This window comes from Apium graveolens, chromosome 11 (assembly GCF_009905375.1).
Source record: "Apium graveolens cultivar Ventura chromosome 11, ASM990537v1, whole genome shotgun sequence".
Taxonomy (NCBI): Eukaryota; Viridiplantae; Streptophyta; class Magnoliopsida; order Apiales; family Apiaceae; genus Apium; species Apium graveolens.
In genome coordinates, this window is record NC_133657.1 from 196,320,718 (window position 1) to 196,341,062 (window position 20,345).

The 20,345-nt window shown below is 36.0% G+C and overlaps 1 pseudogene; it reads left to right on the forward strand.

Annotated features, from left to right (window-relative positions):
- Positions 1 to 7,770: 7,770 nt before the first annotated feature.
- LOC141696425 (uncharacterized) lies at positions 7,771 to 20,006 on the forward strand (annotated as a pseudogene).
- Positions 20,007 to 20,345: the final 339 nt, after the last annotated feature.

The following is a 20,345-nucleotide window of genomic DNA, read 5'->3' on the forward strand; positions in this document are numbered from 1 at the left end:
CCAAAACCTGCTTAACCGAGTGATTCAAATTATGCCATTTACTCATCGTCGTATAAATTTGATTCGAACTAATCGTACCCAGCCTAATACCCTCATACGCCATATTTTCGAGACAATCATCAAGCTGAGATGTAACATAATTAAGCCCTGGCGGTCTACAAACCGACCAAGACGCCCACGGAAGCGAATGCCCGTGTTTCGGGTGATTCGACTCAATTGATTCAGCTAAATCCACATATCCTGTTACATGAGCCCCTTCATTCCACCTCTCCATAAGCCCTATAATAATATATAATAAAACAGAAATCAAAAAAGCAAAAAACACGTGCATATAATTAGAAAAAGTTGAATAAACATCGAGTAATAGTGGTTTGTGCTATTACTTTCAAGAATGAGAGAGAGTTGTTCTGCCGATGCCACGCGGGCCGTGGAAAATTAGAGGCCGAGGAACACGGTGATGATTGGCGTGGTTGTTGAGGATTGTTTCCAGGAGAGGTCGTGGGATGATTCTCCAGGGTTTGTTTACCATTTTACAAGCTCTGGTTCGGTGTTTTGTTAGTTTCAAGTGTGTGCACACCAGGTGCTTGATGAAATGACTAAGTGAGTGACAGTGTCTTGTGTTTCCTCAATTGTTGGGCTTTCTTGGCTCTCGCTAAATATGAAATCACCATATCTTATATTTTGTAAAATGAAACCGTTAATTTGAAATGTTTAACAGGATTAATTCTATCCTGATTTTATAGATTTGGACTCTCTCATAGAAATCGGCCGATTTTTTAAAAATCGCCGATAAATCGCTCAAAAATCGATAAAAAATATTAGTCCGATTTGACCGATTCCCGATAAATCGCCGATAAATTATCCGATTTTTTAAAAATCATCCGATAAATCGCAAATCGGTAGCTCAACCGAATAATCCCGATTTCCGAAATCTGTAACACTGGATTTGGAGCTTATATATTTATTCTTTGATTAATTTACCTATCGAACTAAAAAATCGGTAAATATTAGGTGTGCACATGTTCAGGTAAAATCTATAAATCGCAAATTGGTAGCTCAACCGAATAATCCCGATTTCCAAAATCTGTAACACTGGATTTGGAGCTTATATATTTATTCTTTTATTAATTTACCTATCGAACTAAAAAATCGGTAAATATTAGGTGTGCACATGTTCAGGTAAAATCTTGATTTTAAATTAATATGAATGGCTAGGATTGACTTATTTATTGGTTCTGTTTTTTTCTAAAGTGATATATATATATTAAATTCGAAATTTTTAATATATTATTGATCGGTTAATGTATAAGCCCACATTCTACATATATATTTTTTTATATTAAATATAATAAGAGCAAAAAATTACTTTTACAAGTTGATATTTATATGAAACATAATTAAATCCAAAATTTAGGAGTATAATGTACAAATTAAGTTAGAATTTTGACCCATATTAAAATTTAATAATTATAAAACAAAATTACAAACATAATTTACTAAAATAAGACACATCACATGGTCTCCCGAACGTGGAAAGGTACATCTTCGAAGAATTTGCTATTCTTACAAACGCTTTCTTTAATAAGTGTGATTTTACCGTTTTCATATTTTAGAATTTACGATTTTCACACTTGAAACATGAACACTGAAAATATGTCTCATTCAAGACGAAGAGATATAACATGTTGTATAAAATTTTCAAACCCGCTTAAAAAATTCCGGAGTAAGTATCCTCCACTGTCAATTCTTTGATACATCAAAATTCAATCATTATTTCTATTGAACTTTTTAGTACCCTACAATAATTAAAACATTCACAACTAGAATATTCAATGTTAACTAAATTTAAACCAACTAAGATTGGGTAAATAAAATTACAATTTCTCTGTTATAAATAAACAAAATAACGAGAAGAATGTTATTTATAAGATTCCTAAACAAGCTAATAAACTAACAATCATGTACTTGTGACACATGTAACATTTTATTAGAAACTAACTAAATTTGTAATGCTTATGAAAGGTTAAATTTAGCTAAATAATAACATGTATTAACAACATTGATATTAAAATAATATCATTATGGACATAAGAACTAATTAAAATATAAGTTAGTGAAATGATGAACAATCTTGATAGCAAAAAAAATGTGAAATGGCGGTGCAACAATGCTGGGGAAGAACAAAATGTGATATTATCTGCCGTGGAGAAGGATTAAAACTAAATTAATAAGGCATTGTAAAAGTACAAAAGGTACATTGGTATTAAATATGAAAGCTGAATGTACGAATGAAATAGTAATAGATATACCTTTAACTGATATAGAATTATAACGGATTGTAGCAAGTTTGCATTTCCGTTAGTGTAATGTTGGTAATCCATTTCTAAAATGTTAGTATTCCATTACTAGATCGTTGGCAAAATTTTGATGGCATATCATTAGCATTTTCCTTGTTGTAATTTGGCCGGCATTTTTGGCGTCTATTTTCCAAGCGAAAATATCCATTAATAAATACTCATACTCCCTCTGTCCCATTTTATATGAGCCACTTTCCTTTTTTGGACGTCCCAAAAAGAATGAACCTTCCATTTATAGCATTCATTTAAGATTCTCACAACCACACATTCATATAATACACTTACTTTATCACCCACCAACTCATTTTTGTGGTTCACATTAAAGTCAAGCATTAATTTCTTAAAAACCGTGCTAGTCAAATAAGCTCATACATTATGGGACAGGAGGGAGTATCCGCCAGTAATCCATCATGGTTTCTTGGTATACGGTTAGTTTTTCAAACTTCTCAGTTCGGTTGACAATCCATTAGTAATTGCCAACAGACTCGGTTTTGTGAACATTTTTCGTTGGTATAATTAGGAATTCTTGTAGTGTTTATTCTCCTTCATAAAAAATAAATAAATTTATGTAAGTTTGTGTGTGCTACAAACAGTCATGAAGGAGGGTTTGAAGAAAAAAAAGATGGGTGACATCTATGAAACTCCAGATGTTGATTCGGATGCTACACCGCTTACTGGTGGATAAACTCTTTGGGATGCTATGTCGACCCCAACACCAAAACATCAGAGGTCAAGGTGGGATAAGACTACCGCAAACATGGGGAATGCAACCGTCAAGGTGGGATAAGACTACTACAAACATGGGGAATGCAACCAGTGGAGTTTTAGAGTTAAGCGGGGTCGTAGAATTTTTTAAAAAAATCGGTGATGGTTACTTATCGGCTGCAATATGTTCAATCTCGATTTTATACTCTCTAAGAATTCACTTTCTTGTAGCATTATGTGGAAATTAATGATAATTTGAGATTTTTGCTCAACATTCAATTAAAAAAGATTATTAATATATAAAAAAAGTGCATCACTCATTATTTTCGTTCTTAATAATTATATTATTGCCCCGGCTGGTAAAATTATTACCACAAAAATAAATTTTAAAGGGGTTCTTTTAAAGATATATACCCTATGAATACATATAAAATCAAGAAAAAATATTAAGGGAGGTCGAGTGACCACTCTTTCCCCTATTAGAGCACATGCACCGGGGTATGTATTTAGATTGATTCAACATCATTTTTACGGGCCACACCAAAATGAGTATCCACCGTATGAGGATTGATGGCTTCAATTTTTGAAACTCCATCAATTCGGGAGCCTCAACTTTAGTTTTCAACGGCCGTTGCAACGGGCTGCATTCAGTGGGTCTCGTGTCTTTTATTTTACTTTTTACACTACAACGACTATATATTTTATGCATGTCACATGAGTAACGGTCCGAAATTTGTGTGTATATATTACTTCCCTTGCTTAATTGCTTGCACCAAATTTTACAATACCCAAAATTCTATCTTCTCACTATTATTTTTCTTTGAACTTATTATATATTTAACATATTTAATGGGTATTAATTGGCTTCCTTTCGAAAAATTACAATTATGTATTTCGTGGGCTCGACAATCCGTTGATCCGATCACCGATCGATATTCAAACAAGAATAATTTATGGGGGTGAATTCATGAGAATTATGTAAAAAAATTGGTATGACACCGATGGAGTGCACCAAAGCTGTAGCAAGTTATTATATGAACCCAGTAGGAGGAATTGAACTTGACTCAATGTTCCTGCAGGAAGTATATATAATCTGAAAGATCAAGAGTGTGCAGATTTCTGAGCCTTCACAGCTTTATTGGAATAAGTCCAGTTATGTTGTTGTTATGTAAGAGTCTGCAACATATTACACAACAAAATCAGTAAAATAATTTGAACAGGCCTAGTCGGTATAAGATCAGAAAGACTGAGAAGAACACACACATCTTACATAAAATACTTATGTACTCTGGAGATTTGTTAAATTGCCAATGCCTGGAAAAAAGATGCCAGATAATTTTTGGCTAGGAGTTCCACTGAAATTTTACATACTAAGAAGAATCAATAACTACGTATCATAAATCTTTTAAACTGGATTTAATATGAACTTACAGGCCAATGACCAAGTTTTCAGCAGAACAAGTACTATAGTCCAGCTACATAGATCAACAGGATCACCATCCCAATTATCAAGAACAACATGAGGATCCACCAAGAAAGTTTTAATGCCCATCAAAGCTTGCACTATAGTTATTTTTATATAAACCACGAGAAAAGAAAAATATTTCCTTGACTAACTTTGATGAAGAAAGTTTAAATTTTAATTTTCAAAGTTGACACCTTTAGGAGAAAGCAAACCATTTGAAATACAAGAAAACCAAAGAAATGTGGAAAACCATAACACAACCTCTATCTTCATTTTTATTTTTAAGACTAATGATTCATCAAAACTATAGATACACAGATTCTTAATGGCCAAAACCTTGTTATCTAGAATGGTGAGCATGTTTGAAAAGAACATTACTCAAATGTTTTTCTTCATCATAACAAGGAAGTTTTATTAAGAGAATTAGAGAAACACATCAAAAGGTTGTATTTAACAATGCCTGCATCTAATTTAACAAGCTACCATGCAGAAATTTAAAATGCGTTTACATAAATTTTCGAAGAAGAATTGAAATTACAAAAGGACGCTAACATGAGCCATACTTAACATATTCAAATGTGATACATAACTTAAAAAATTAATTGAGAACTACTTGCAGTGCTTATGATACCAAAGTAGATAATGCTAATGAGATTCTGAAAGGCCTTATCTAAATATGAAACTCCCTCTCATCACACAACTTAATCATATTCCACCGACCTGAGCTCTGATACCATGTTAAGGAATTAGTCACTCTAAAATCTCATGGGTTTTAGACAAAGGCCCTTTATAGGATCTCATATTAGTATTCTAATATAAACAAAACTCGTTAATATACTAAACTTTAAGCATAATAATTTGTAACTAAATATTTGCGTCTTTGTGGAAGAGTGATCATCAATATAGTTCTCAACATTTAAAATAATATATATATATATCACATTAAAATAATTAAATACTCGAAACTATGATGTTCATCCCGACCAACCCCTCAATATATAACAGTTTTGCATGCTTGAGAATCATTGATCAACATATCTGCATACATCTTCTCCGAAGAATTTATAGACGACTACACATTGCATCTGATTCTGAAGTAGGGATTTTTATCCCACCATAACCAATTTAGTAAAAGACGGTGCTTAAATTTGATTTTCAACATTATTCGCAATACTCTCACTGATAGCTTTCATGATCATGTCATCTACGTTGTCTGGCGATCCCCAGAAGTTTAGGGTTACATATACGTTACGCTTATTTGAATTCATATCAAACCAAGTAAGTTTCTACTCCAAAATTGCACCTTCTTGAATTTCGTAAAATATCGAGAAATGATTGTTAAAGGAGTTGAAAGATAAATCAACACTATGAAAATTGGTTAAATTTATGTTGATGTTCCAATGAGATCTAATAGTAGGTTCTGAGAGGTTGAAGTTGGAAACAGTAAGCGAGTCGATTTCGAATTTTAGAAACTTGACATTGGATATGATAAAGTCTCCCTATAGGGGGTAAGGGAGGGAAGAACAATACGACCATTAAAAAAATCGAGTATAGTTGACATCATTATTCCTGATATGTCAAGCTCTCCTTTTATGGATGACATTATCTGATGATGTCAAACTCTCATTTAATTTGATGATGTCATGTTCCACTAATACTTCCAGACTCGTTGATTTTATTAATAATAAGCGAGTCGATTTCGAATTTTGAAAACTTGAAACCGGATATGATAAACTGTCCCTGAAGAAGATCCTGTAGAAGAGGGAACAATAATACGACCATCACAAAAATTAATAATATTATGGAGAATAAAATCTGAGAGCATTCTTCTTCTCTTTCTTGTCGAGAAAGATGATTTGCCATTGTAATATAATATATAGGAGTAGTCACCGAAAAGGAGAAGAGATTATTGCAGATATCATGAACGAGATGTGTGTATAAATACTACTCCATTTTTCTAGTTTTTTTTATCCATCAATCAAAATCCACATTTTACTCCATCAATAAAAATAAATTAATAATTATCATAATATAAAATTGAGATAATAATATCACCTGATATAATAATATAATATGGATAATATCTTGGGACAAAATTTATTACAATAATGACAATATAATCGAGACCGGCGGAACAATAAGGATGATAAGAGAGGGCTTTGGTTTGGTTTTGAGTCCATTGGTAGGCAAACAAAAGGTAAAGTAAGAAACGAGATCGTCCGGGAAACTTCTCCTTTCCTGTTTTCTCGAGTTAGCTATTCGTGGATGACCCACTACTTTTTGATGCCACAACTGCCCTTATCCTCTTGTTCTTTTGCTAAATAAGAAATTACCTCATCCTTTGCTTACAATGTCATAACTTCCCTGATTTTACAATAATAGTAATAATTATATTATAATAATTATTATTATTATTATTATAAAAATATTAAATATTTATTTTTTTATACTGAAATTGTAATATTATAATTTTAATATATAAAATTAAATATTTCGGTTACAACTGAATACTCCTATATAAATTCTAAAAGTAATAAAATATTTTTATTTTTTATTTTATAGTATTAAAATATTGAATAAAAATAATATTTTAACCAATTATAAACCTAAATATTCAATTTCAAATATTAAAATTAGAATTTATAATTAAAAAATTTAATATTTAATATTTTGACTAATATTATTATTTTTTATCAATATATAATAATTTTAGAATTATAATAATATTAAATGAAATTATCAATATATAATAATTAATATATAATAATGAAAAATATTATTATCATGCGAGACTAATCTCAGAAATTATAATAATTTTTTTCATATGACTATAATCAATATATCTAACATATTGAATCGTCAAAAAATATTTAAAGATTGTGCTTACTACGTTTTCCCAATCTTGTTATGCAAGATAAATTTAAAATTTATAATATTTTTTTAATATGATTATAATCAATACATCTTAACATTTCCCCAAAAATAATTAAAAAAATTTATTACAACTATTTTCTGATAATATGTCGAATTCGTAGAAAAAAAAAGGACAGTGAAGATGATATTTTAAGATATTAAAAGATATTACTAATTTTATAGATATTGCTAATTCTACTATGAATAGAAATTATCTTTTTTTAGTGACAAGTATTAAAAGATATTGTTAATTCTATCATGAATCGGAATTGTGTACACCCTATATATAGAGGGGGATGCACCCACACAAACAAACATAACAATAAAAGCATGGAAGGTCTGAAGAGAAAGAGAGGAGAGTCATCCAGGTGGGATGAGGCTCCAGAAGTTAATTCTGATGCAACACCTCTTGCTGGTGGAATGACTCCTGGCGCTGAAATGACTTGGGATGATGCTATGTCGACCCCAACACCAAAACGACAGAGGTCAAGGTGGGATGAGACACCTGCTGCAGACATGGGGAGTGCAACACCAATGGAGTGCAACAAAGCTGCAACTGCTTATTATACACCAGGTGTGACACCAGTGGGAGGAGTTGAACTTGCTACCCCAACACCGGGGGCTATTAACATTAACTACTTGCTGAGTGATCAAGAACTCGACTCGAGGTTCCCAGAGAAAGGATATACAATTTTAGATCCTCCGGCTTCATATGTGCCTATCAGCACACCTGCTAGGAAACTCATTGCTACCCCCACTCCAATGGCTACTCCACTTTATGCAATCCCTGAAGAGAATAGAGGTCAGCAATTCGATGTTCCGAAGGAATTGTCAGGCAGTTTGCCATTCATGAAGCCCGAATATTACCAGTTCTTCGGAGCTTTGCTGAATGAGGAAGATGGAGAAGATAAACTATCTGCTGAGGAGCAGAAAGGGCGAAAAATTATGAAATTATTGTTTAAGGTGAAGAATGGAACACCGGCTCAGCATAAAACGGCTTTGAGACAACTTAGTGATAAGGCCAGGGAGTTTAGTGCTGGCCAATTATTTAGTCAGATACTGCCGCTTCTCATGCAACCTACCTTGGAAGATCAGGAGAGACATCTTTTGGTCAAGGTCATTGACAGAGTATTATATAAACTGGATGATTTAGTACGTCCTAATGTACACAAAATCCTTGTGGTGATTGAGCCTTTATTAATTGATGAAGACTATTATGCTCGTGTAGAGGGAAGAGAAATTATATCCAATCTCAGCAAAGCAGCTGGCCTGCCTACAATGATTTCTGCAATGCGTCCTGATATTGATAACATTGATGAGTATGTGAGGAACACCACTGCGAGAGCCTTCAGTGTTGTTGCTTCTGCACTAGGGATACCTGCCATTTTGCCATTCTTGAAAGTTGTATGTCAAAGTAAGAAGTCATAGCAACCTCGTCACACGGGTATTAAGATTGTTCAGCAAATTGCTATACTGATAGGCTGTGCAGTTCTTCCTCACTTGCGGTCTCTTGTAGAAATTATCCAACATGGTCTGAATGATGAGAATCAGAAGGTCAGAACTATTATGGCTCTGTCTTTAGCAGCTCTTGCAGAGGCCTCTGCTCCATATGATATTGAAAGCTTTGACTCAGTTTTGAAGCCGTTATGGAAGGGTATTAGGTCACACCGTGGGAAAGTCTTGGCTGCTTTCTTGAAGGCAATTGGTTTCATTATACCACTAATGGATGCGGTATATGCAAGTTACTATACAAAAGAAGTCATGATTATCTTGATACGTGAGTTTCAGTCACCCGATGAGGAAATGAAGAAGATTGTGTTAAAAGTGGTTAAACAGTGTGTTAGCACTGAAGGTGTAGAGGCTACTTATATTCGAAGTGAAATGTTGCCTGAATTTTTCCGCAATTTTTATGCATTCCAAGAGCAGACCAGTGATGATTCTAATGTGATGCTTAATGGGTTCAGTGCAGTAGTGAATTCTTTAGGGAAGAGGGCGAAGCCTTACCTTCCCCAGATATGTGGTACAATTAAGCGGCGTCTGAACAACAAGAGTGTAAAGGTTAGACAGCATGCAGCAGAGCTCATTACACGAGTTGCAGTGGTCATGAAACAATGCCAGGAAGAGCAATTTATGGGACATCTTGGGGTTGTTTTGTACGAGTATTTGGGAGAAGAATATCCTGAAGCCTTGGGATCAATACTGGGAGCACTAAAAGCAATTGTGAATAGTATTGGTATGTCTAAAATGACTCCTCCAATCAAAGATTTGCTTCCACGGTTGACCCCAATTTTGAAGAATAGGCATGAGAAGGTTCAGGAGAACTGTATTGATTTTGTTGGTCGAATTGCTGATCGTGGAGATGAGTTCATTCCTGCTAGGGAGTGGGTGAGGATATGCTTTGAGCTTCTTGAGATGCTTAAAGCCCACAAAAAGGGAATTCGTCGAGCTACAGTGAATACTTTTGGGTACATTGCAAAAGCTATTGGACCACAAGATGTTCTGGCAACCTTGTTGAACAATCTCAAGGTTCAGGAACGCCAGAATCGCGTGTGCACAACTGTGGCAATCGCAATAGTTGCAGAAACTTGTTCACCTTTTACAGTCTTACCTGCCTTGATGAATGAGTATCGTGTTCCTGAGCTAAATATGCAGAATGGTGTTCTGAAATCTCTCTCCTTTCTTTTCGAGTACATTGGTGAAATGGGTAAAGATTACATATATGTCGTGACTCCATTACTTGTTGATGCTCTGATGGACATTATTAGAATATGTAAATATGTATCAGCATGATTCTCTCCTATTATTATGTAAATTAGTATCTGTATCTTCATATGTATAGCTGGAGAATAGTAATCTGCTAGTAGTTTGTTAGACCAATTCTAGGTAACTACAGCTTGTAAGATGAGTATATATATTCCAGTAGAAAAGGAATAGAGAGGCAGGGAAAATATTTCCAATATGGTATCAGAGCATTAAGATCCTCTCTTTTTCTTCACCCTTCCGCTACCTCTCCTCTTCTTCTTCCTCCTCTCGTGTTTTATCTCCCTCTGCACCATGATCGGCGACAAAATTTCTGACACATCCACATTCCGCCCAGCCTTCTCCGTTTCCAACATCAAAAACCACATACCAATCACTCTTGAAATGGAAAATGTACACTACGCATCTTGGGCCGAGTTGTTCATTAATGCCGCCACCTCCTTTGAAGTTGCAGACCATATTATCCCCCCCAAAGACAGCGTTATCACCAAAGATGCTAATTGGGCGCGTCTTGATGTGATTGTTAAATAATGGATCTATAGCACCATCTCTCTCGATCTCCTTCACACAATTCTCAAACCCGGTGCCACCGCTCAACAGACATGAGAACGACTCAAAGACATCTTTAACGACAACAAAAGCTCTAGAGTCGTCTACCTTGAGCAACAATTTTCTCAGATTCACATGGATAACTTCCCCAACACGTCGTTCTATTGCCAATCTTTAAAGATGCTGGCCGACCAATTAGATAACGTCGGAGCACCTGTCTCCGAGGACCGTCTTGTTCTTTGCCTCGTAACAGGCCTCTCCAGTGGCTATGACAGCCTCGCCACAATTATTCAGCAACTCGACCCTCTCCCATCATTCTACAAGGCCAGATCTATGATCACTCTTGAAGAAACTCGTCGCAACAAATCTTCAACAACTGATTCTGCACTGTTTACTGCGACGACCGATGTTCATGAGCCATCTCAGACTAGACCCCACAATCATGCTTCATACCGCTCCAATGGCAGAGGCAACAGTGGTAATAACAATAAAGGCAAGAATTTTCGTGGTAAAGGTAATGGCAACAGAAATTCATATCATAATCATCCCTTTGATGTCACGAAATCTCCCTCTGTTTCGCAACACAAACAGGTCTCTTCCCCCATGTCTTGGCCGTGGGTTGCAGCATCTCCTTGGCAGCAGCAACCACCATGGCAGCCTCCCCCTTGTCCCTACCCGACAACTGGTTGGGCATCTCAACCCCCTGGTCATGGTCCAGGTGTAACACCCCCAAATCCGGGGTCGGGGATTCGGGTTGTCACGAGTTCCATTTCCCTTATCAATACTAAATCTTAACAGTCAACCAACTACTGAGTACTGTGACCCCACAATACACACACACCACAAGTTATAGTCTTAGAGATGAATAGCAAAAATAACACAAGTCATTTTATTCCACAATTATAAACCGTTACACCTTAGAAGGGTTTCTGAATAATTTACATATTCCTTGCCATTATTACAATTCATATTATACATAAGTCTGGTACATCAGAAGTTGAAATGTCTAGCCTATTGGTAATTTCTACCTCAGCTACAGCGGCATCAACACTTCCATTAAAACTGCGGAACATTTTCTAACTGCTTGCGAATTGGAAGCTTGGTCATGTTCATCTTTTCTATCTGTTGTTGTGTGATGAAAGAAGAAAGCAAGGGTGAGCAACAAGCCCACCGAAATAATATGTATAATAATTATCAATATATGAGCATTCTCATAGTACTCATGAAAGTCTTGGTCAAGAAGAATTGAACCAAGTTTGATATTTTAACGCGACCAAGTCGCAAAATATTCAGTATATATATACATATATACTTTTCACAATCTTTGAAATCCTCTGACATGTATAATATACACAGAGTTCCAGTTTATAACTGTATAAAAATATCGTTGCAAGGTGATCTCATATATCTAACCTTGTCTCAACGTTTTTCTGAAATTTTTTGACATGCATAAGATAATCATTTACTAGATATAAGTTTAAAAGATGAAGTTACAAGATACTCCAATATACTTATATCTTTTCCAAATACTACTTGAACTACCACCGTTCAAGTTATAATCAGTTTCAAAAGTTCATCACACTGATGAGACTACAAGATAAGACTTGAATAGATTCAATCTTTGAAATATTTTTAAAGGAAATGAAGTTATGAGATACTTCATTCAATGAAAACACCATTATAACTGTTTGACCCTGTCAAAGCTTCGGCAACCACCCATTCGTAGCCTTTCGATCGAAATGCTCCGGGTAGTGTTGTAGAATTATCCAACTGGATGATGAACTCATTACTGGAGTTTGCCGCGCCAGGAAGACCACTTACGATGATCAGTCGTAGAGTCGTAGTAGTGCAACCCCACCATTTTCTACATGTAGAGGAGAACCTGTCGGATTTAGGAGAACCTGTCGGATTTACTTGTCAACCGAACACTGGACTCCTAAGGAATGTACCGCCTTAGCGGAACTTCCAGGCCATTTGGGCCAATATAATAAGGCTGGGCCGGCGCCACTCGACCACTTACGCCACTCCTAGTTCAGATGAATCCATGACTCTGAAACATAAAGCTCATCCCCCCTTTCCCCAAGTAGAAACTTGTTGATACGGCTCCACCAAGAAGTCGTATCTAGTTGGGAAGGAAAACTCACCAATATTTCTCAGGCGATGCCTGTTAATGGATTAACTTGTTCCAAGAATTTTACTTCCCGAGTGTTGGGTAAGTAATCAAAAACTCTTTTATCAAAACAGCAACCTTGTTGCGAATATAAACACAGCACAGAGCCGGATCCCTCAGGTTTTGAGCGAGTATTTAAATCCCCTTTGAAAGGAGGATCTTAAATATAAATATGAGTTTTTGGGATCCGCCCTAACCTTTAAAAATCATTTTGAAGACTCGAAAATATTTTTAAGAATGTTTGGCGTGATGCTGATTTAATAAAATAAATCAGTCCCAATATATTAGAAAATATCTGAATATTATTATTTAAATAATATTCTCATAAAGAATAATCTTTATAAAAATAATTGAAGTAGAAGTTTTAAAACTTATACTTGCAATGAATATTAAATAACCAAAGATATACTTATACGAAAGTACTATCTTTATTTGAATAATCAAAAGTGAGTTTGATTATCGACACATTATTCCTTAATAAAATAAAGAATAATAATTAGTAATTAATCGGAGTCATAAGTCCTCGAATGAATATTTAAAATAATATTCATTTAATAAAATAAACGGAGTCATAAGCCCTCGAATGAATATTCAAAATAATATTCATTTAATAAATTAAGCGGAGTCATAAGTCCTCGAATGAATATTCAAAATAATATTCATTTAATAAATTAAGCGGAATCATAAGTCCTCGAATGAATATTCAAAATAATATTCATTTAATAAATTAAGCGGAATCATAAGTCCTCGAATGAATATTCAAAAATAATATTCATTTAATATATTAAGCGGAGTCATAAGTCTTCGAATGAATATTTAAAAATAATATTCATTTAATAAATTAAGCGGAATCATAAGTCCTCGAATGAATATTAAAAAATAATATTCATTTAATAAATTAAGCGGAATCATAAGTCCTTGAATGAATATTCAAAAATAATATTCATTTAATAAATTAAGCGGAGTCATAAGTCCTCGAATGAATATTCAAAAATAATATTCATTTAATAAATTAAGCGGAGTCATAAGTCCTCGAATGAATATTCAAAATAATATTCATTTAATAAAATAAAGTTATCGAATAAACCTTATTCGATTAATAGTTTTGAAAACTATATCTATATATATATAAATATATATATATATATGTATATATTATACTCGGGAACATCGACTCCCGGTTTAGAAAATGTTCACCTTTGGGTCCCATATACTAAGGGTATACGCCACTACTGCTTAACTCTAGCATAGGTATTATGCAACTATAAGCATTTGAATCAACAGATATATACCAAGATTACGAAACAGACATGCATATATACCATATCACATGCTCCAATATATCGCAAGATTTGCTAATTAACCACCATGCATCTATCACAAGATAATGCATATACATATATACATCACCACAACAGTATAACGGGTAGAAAACTTGCCTGAGCGACTGGGGGTGGTAAAAGTCCTGGGATGAATCTGGTAACCTATAAACCACATATAAGTTGGAATTAAACCAAAGTCGCTTAAGAATCTATACTTTAACCAATTAGACCCTAACGTTCGCTTTTGCGCTTAACGATTCACTTAAGTCGCTCGAGTACCCTCGGCTCCACCATTTTTAATAAATTAACCATTAAGGGTTTTAAGGCGATTCTTTCGCGAGTGCCTTACCAACTTCCTAATACACTTTACATAAATGTTTCATACTCCAATTAGTCCTTTAAGGTCTTTAACCTATGTTTCAAAGTAAGGCGAGGGGTAATGGTTCGTTCGCGAAACGCCGTTACTTAAAACGGCCGTTTCTCCTAAACCGTACATCGGATTCAAACGAACCACATATCAAAACGAAGCTCGTAACATGAACTATCTAATCATGGCAATGGTCAAAACCTAACAATGAGTTCTCGGGTCCTGATGTTAAGAACAAAAACAGTCTAAAGTAAATCGGACATTACGACGGCTATGTTTACGCGATTACCAATTTTTATTCTAATATCATACAACCATTTTGTTCTAATAATTTATATTCTAATTTATATTCTAATGTCCACAATTCATTCATACAACCAAAATCCATCCATATCATACTACAACAGCCCCAACACCTCAAGTTCTCCAATTTATATTATTCTCAAACATGAATTAAAACTATACTTAAGTTCATTAATCAATAATCCAAGAATTACAACTCCAACTCATTACAAAACCAACCACACTCTAAGTCTACAAGAATCATGCTTCTCATGAACCATAACAACAAAACTAAACCTAATACTCAAAGTAAAGTTAAGGTTTGGAGGGGTTATACCTTCCTTGGAGAGTGGAGAATCAATTAACTAGTTTGGAATCACCCTTGAAAGTCCTTATCCAAGCTTAATCTAAACAAAAACTCAAGAACAAAAATTTAAGTTCTTGAAAAACACTATTCACCCTCTTCTTCCATGATTTTTAGGAAGAGATTGTGAATGAATTTGAAGCTTAGATTCATGGGATAGATATATCTATGTATAAGGAACCTTGGATAATTACCTCATGATTTAACAATGCTTGGATCTTGGATTTTGATTTTTTTCTCCTTGAAAATGAAGAAAAGCCGAGAGCTTCTTGTTGGATAATGAAGTCAACTTTGTGTTTTGTGATTTGTGATTTGTTTTGCTTGGTTGTTTTGTTTTGTTTTGCTTAATTACCTTTTAACCATGGTAACTTTTGCATGGCCAAGAATCAACCAACAACACACTTCCTTTTTGTCATGCTTATGTCACCTTGTTATGTCATCCTCCCACACTTGTCCACTTCTTATTGGTTTGATGACATCATCCACACTAACCTCTTTGATTAGCTTCTAATTACTTGGCTAATGAACGCTGATCTGTTATACGGTTCGCTTAACTTTCGTTCTCGTTTATTATTTGAGGGATCATACCCGGGATCTTATTACTTGGGTTCCCCTAAACCTTTATCAATATTTTATATTCCTTTTATGATCCTCTCTTATAATCCTTGAATTTAAATCATTTTAATCATGTTACCTTATACTCAATTCTTTCGGTATCTGGTGGATTTTCGGGAAAAATCAAAGTGTTCGGATTTGGATTCTGACGATCTTTACATACACTTATATACCATATAGAGTACTAATAATATCTCAGAAGATCAATAAAAGAACCCCTACATCGTGTGGTATGAAAAGTTTTCTTATTCAGCATAATCAGCAAAAGCACTATTCATAAGGGTTTCAAAAATTCCAAAAATTGGGGTTATTACACCAGGTATATTAGGTCCTCTCCCTCAAGCCTTCCTGGCTCAAACTCCCACTGATATAGCTGCTGCAATGCAAACAATAACGCTGCAACAACCTGATGAGAACTGGTATTTGGATACTGGAGCATCTTCTTATATGACATCAAATTCAGGTAACCTATCCTCTTATTCTAATTTGAGTAATCATGGAAAAGTTCTTGTTGGAAATGGTTCTGAAATTCCCATTATTGGTCTTGGAACAAAGCGCCTAACCCCACCCCTACCACCACTTCTTCTTAAAAACGTCCTTCATGCCCCACATTTAATTAAAAATCTTGTATCTGTTCGTCAACTCACCACTTATAACAATGTCTCTGTTGAATTTGACCGTTATGGTTTTACTGTGAAGGACATGCAGACGGGAATGCCACTTCTGAGACGTACTAGTTCGGGAGACCTCTACCCCTTACTCCACTCAACCAACACCAACTCTTCCACGACAAAAGCTCTCAGCACTATTTCTGCTTCAACCTGGCATAATCGCTTGGGTCATCCTGGACCGGATGTGATTAGTCTTCTCCGCAATAATAATTTTATTTCTTGTAATTCTGTTTCTAAACAATTCTGTCATTCATGTCAATTAGGTCAACACAATAAGTTGCCCTTCTCATTATCAAATAATAATACCCTTTATCCTTTTGATATCATGCACAACGATTTGTGGACATCACCAGTTGTCAGTTCTATGGGCCACCGATTTTATGTGTTATTTCTTGAAGATTTTTCAAATTTTTTGTGGACATTTCCAATTAAACACAAATATGATGTTTTTAATATATTCACTGCTTTTCACACCTTTATTCAAACACAATTTCACAGACCCATTAAAAATCTTCAATGTGATAATGGTCGTGAATATGATAACTCCCAATTCCACAATTACTTCAAACACAACGGCATGAGTTTCCGCTTCTCCTGTCCTCACACATCTCCCCAAAACGGAAAAGCCGAGTGTAAAATATGGACTATAAACAACATGGTCCGCACCTTGCTCCTTCATGCACGTCTACCCCCCTCCATGTGGCATTATGCTCTATCTATGGCCACATACTTACACAACATCCTTCCGAGCAAATCAAATCAATTTGTCTCCTCTACATCTTCACTTTACCTCCGTTATCTTGACTACAATTCTCTCAAAACTTTCAGATGCTTATGCTATCCTCATCTCGCCCCTTCCACCATCCACAAATTAGACGCCCGCTCCACTCCTTGTGTGTTTTTGGGCTATCCAGCCAATCATCGGGGGTTTCTATGTCTCGACATGTCCTCGCATAAAATCATCACGGCGCGTCATGTTACTTTTAATGAAACCATTTTTCCTTTTGCCAGTAACACTCCGTTACCGGTGTCCTCATACTCATTTCTCGACAGTGATCCCTCCCCCTGTATGACCCACGTCATACGTAATCGAACCACCACCACTGACATCCCACCACCACCTCCCCACTCTCCTTCCACTGTCCCCTCGGCATCTCCAACACAAAACACTCCTCCCTCCCAACCACCATCCACCACGACAACACCAATCCATACACAACCATCCCTTTCATCCACCGTAACCACACCACCTGCTCCCCCCTCACCACAAATGACCACTCGTGCAAGACACGGTATATTTAAACCAAAACCTATTTTCGACCTCTCAGTCACCACTCATATTTCTCCTCTACCTAAAAACCCAATCGCTGCTCTCCAAGATCAAAACTGGAAACACGCCCTGACAGATGAATTTGATGCTCTTATTAACAATAAGACATGGGTCCTGGTTCCTCGCCCCCCCCCAATACTAATATAACACGTTGTATTTGGCTGTTCAAACATAAGTTTAAATCTAATGGTGATTTAGAGCGACATAAAGCTCGTCTTGTTGTCGATGGCAGGTCTCAACAGGTGGGCATCGACTGTGGTGAAACCTTCAGTCCTGTAGTCAACCACCTACAATTCGTACGGTGTTGAGCATTGCTATATCCAAGAACTGGGTCATTCACCAACTTGATGTTAAAAATGCTTTTCTTCATGGGAACCTCTCTGAAACTGTATATATACAGCAGCCTCCGGGGTTCCGAGATCGACAGCACCCTGACTATGTCTGTCTTCTCAGAAAATCTATTTATGGATTAAGACAATCCCCGCGAGATTGGTATAAAAGGTTTGATCAGTTCATCTCCACCATCGGGTTTATCCACAGTACATGCGATAATTCTCTCTTCATATACACAAATGGTGCCGACACTGCTTACATTTTACTCTATGTCGATGACATTATTCTCACTGCGTCATCTCCAGCCCTACGGGACACCACCATAGCTTCTCTTCGGTATGAATTCCCCATGACAGATCTCGGGCCCCTGAACTACTTCCTCGGTGTTTCTGCAATTTGTCATTCAAATGGGTTGTTCCTCCATCAATCCAAGTATGCCTCTGACATCATTGCTCGAGCCAAAATGACTAATTGCAAACCGGCTCAAACCCCAGTTGATACTAAATCTAAATTAAGTGCTAACTCCGGTGAAAAATTTGACGATCCCACTCTGTATCGTTCTCTAGACGGTGCATTACAATACCTCACATTTACTCGGCCAAACATATCTTACGCAGTTCAGCAAGTGTGTCTCTATATGCATGACCCTCGCACCTCCCACTATGCTGCTCTGAAAAGGATCATTCGTTATATTCAAGGTACGAAAGATCTTGGCCTCCATCTCTCTTCGTCGTCTGTCACCAACCTTATTGCTTATAGTGACGCTGATTAGGGTGGTTGCCCCGACACAAGACGATCTACTTCTGGATATTGTGTCTATTTAGGTGACAATCTTATATCATGGTCTGCTAAACGACAAGCTACTTTATCACGCTCAAGCGCGGAGGCCGAGTACCACGGTGTAGCAAATGTCGTGGCCGAGTCTTGTTGGCTTCGGAACTTACTACATGAGCTCCACTGCCCCATCAAGAAAGCCACAATTGTATATTGTGACAACGTGAGTGCTATATACCTCTCGGGAAATCCTGTCCATCACCAACGAACCAAGCACATTGAGATGGATATACACTTTGTTCATGAAAAGGTTGCTCTCGGTCAGGTTCGAGTTCTTCACGTGCCTTCACGGTATCAATATGCAGATATCTTTACTAAAGGCCTGCCGAAACCTTTATTTGACGACTTCCGTTCCAGTCTCAGCATTCGTTCTCCTCCCGCTTCAACTGAGGGGGTGTATTAGAATATGTAAATATGTATCAGCATGATTCTCTCCTATTATTATGTAAATTAGCATCTGTATCTTCATATGTATAGCTGGAGAATAGTAATCTGCTAGTAGTTTGTTAGACCTATTCTAGGTAACTACAGCTTGTAAGATGAGTATATATATTCCAGTGGAAAAGGAATAGAGAGGCAGGGAAAATATTTCCAATAGACATGGATCTGGTTCACAGGCAGACCGCTCCATCAGCCGTCAAGCACATGGCTCTCGGTGTGGCTGGTCTGGGATGTGAGGATGCATTGGTTTACTTGATGAACCACGTCTGGCCCAACATATTTGAGACTTCACCGCATGTCATAAATGCTGTCATTGAAGCGATGAGGGTTGCATTAGGCGCAGCTGTTGTACTTAACTACTATCTTGAGGGGTTGTTTCATCTAGCAAGAAAGGTTAGAGAAGTATACTGGAAGTTGTACAACTCACTCTACATTGGCGCTCAAGATGCAATGGTGGCTGCTTATCCTTCACTTTATGATGAGGAGCGAAACATCTACAGCCGGACTGAATTGACTATGTTCGTGTAATTCAGAAATGACTCTGAATGGTCTCTACCTAAGTCTTTGCTGCCAAAAATGTAATAGTGACAGAAAAACTTTCAAATCTGAATCTATTATAATCTTTGAAGAAAGGATGACATTTACTGGAACAACATTGTTTTAAAATTCATTACAGTCATGGAGCTTAGGCAGGACAATCGATATGAATCAATAGTAACCATTCCAACCTTAATATAACAAAGCTCCAAGAAAATTAGTGTTATCGAGATTGAAAGTGTAGACTTTTATTCAGAAGCCAGCTTAAAGTTAATAAAACAAAATCCGACCATTATCATCAAATCCATACATTTAAATTTTGGAGAGAAG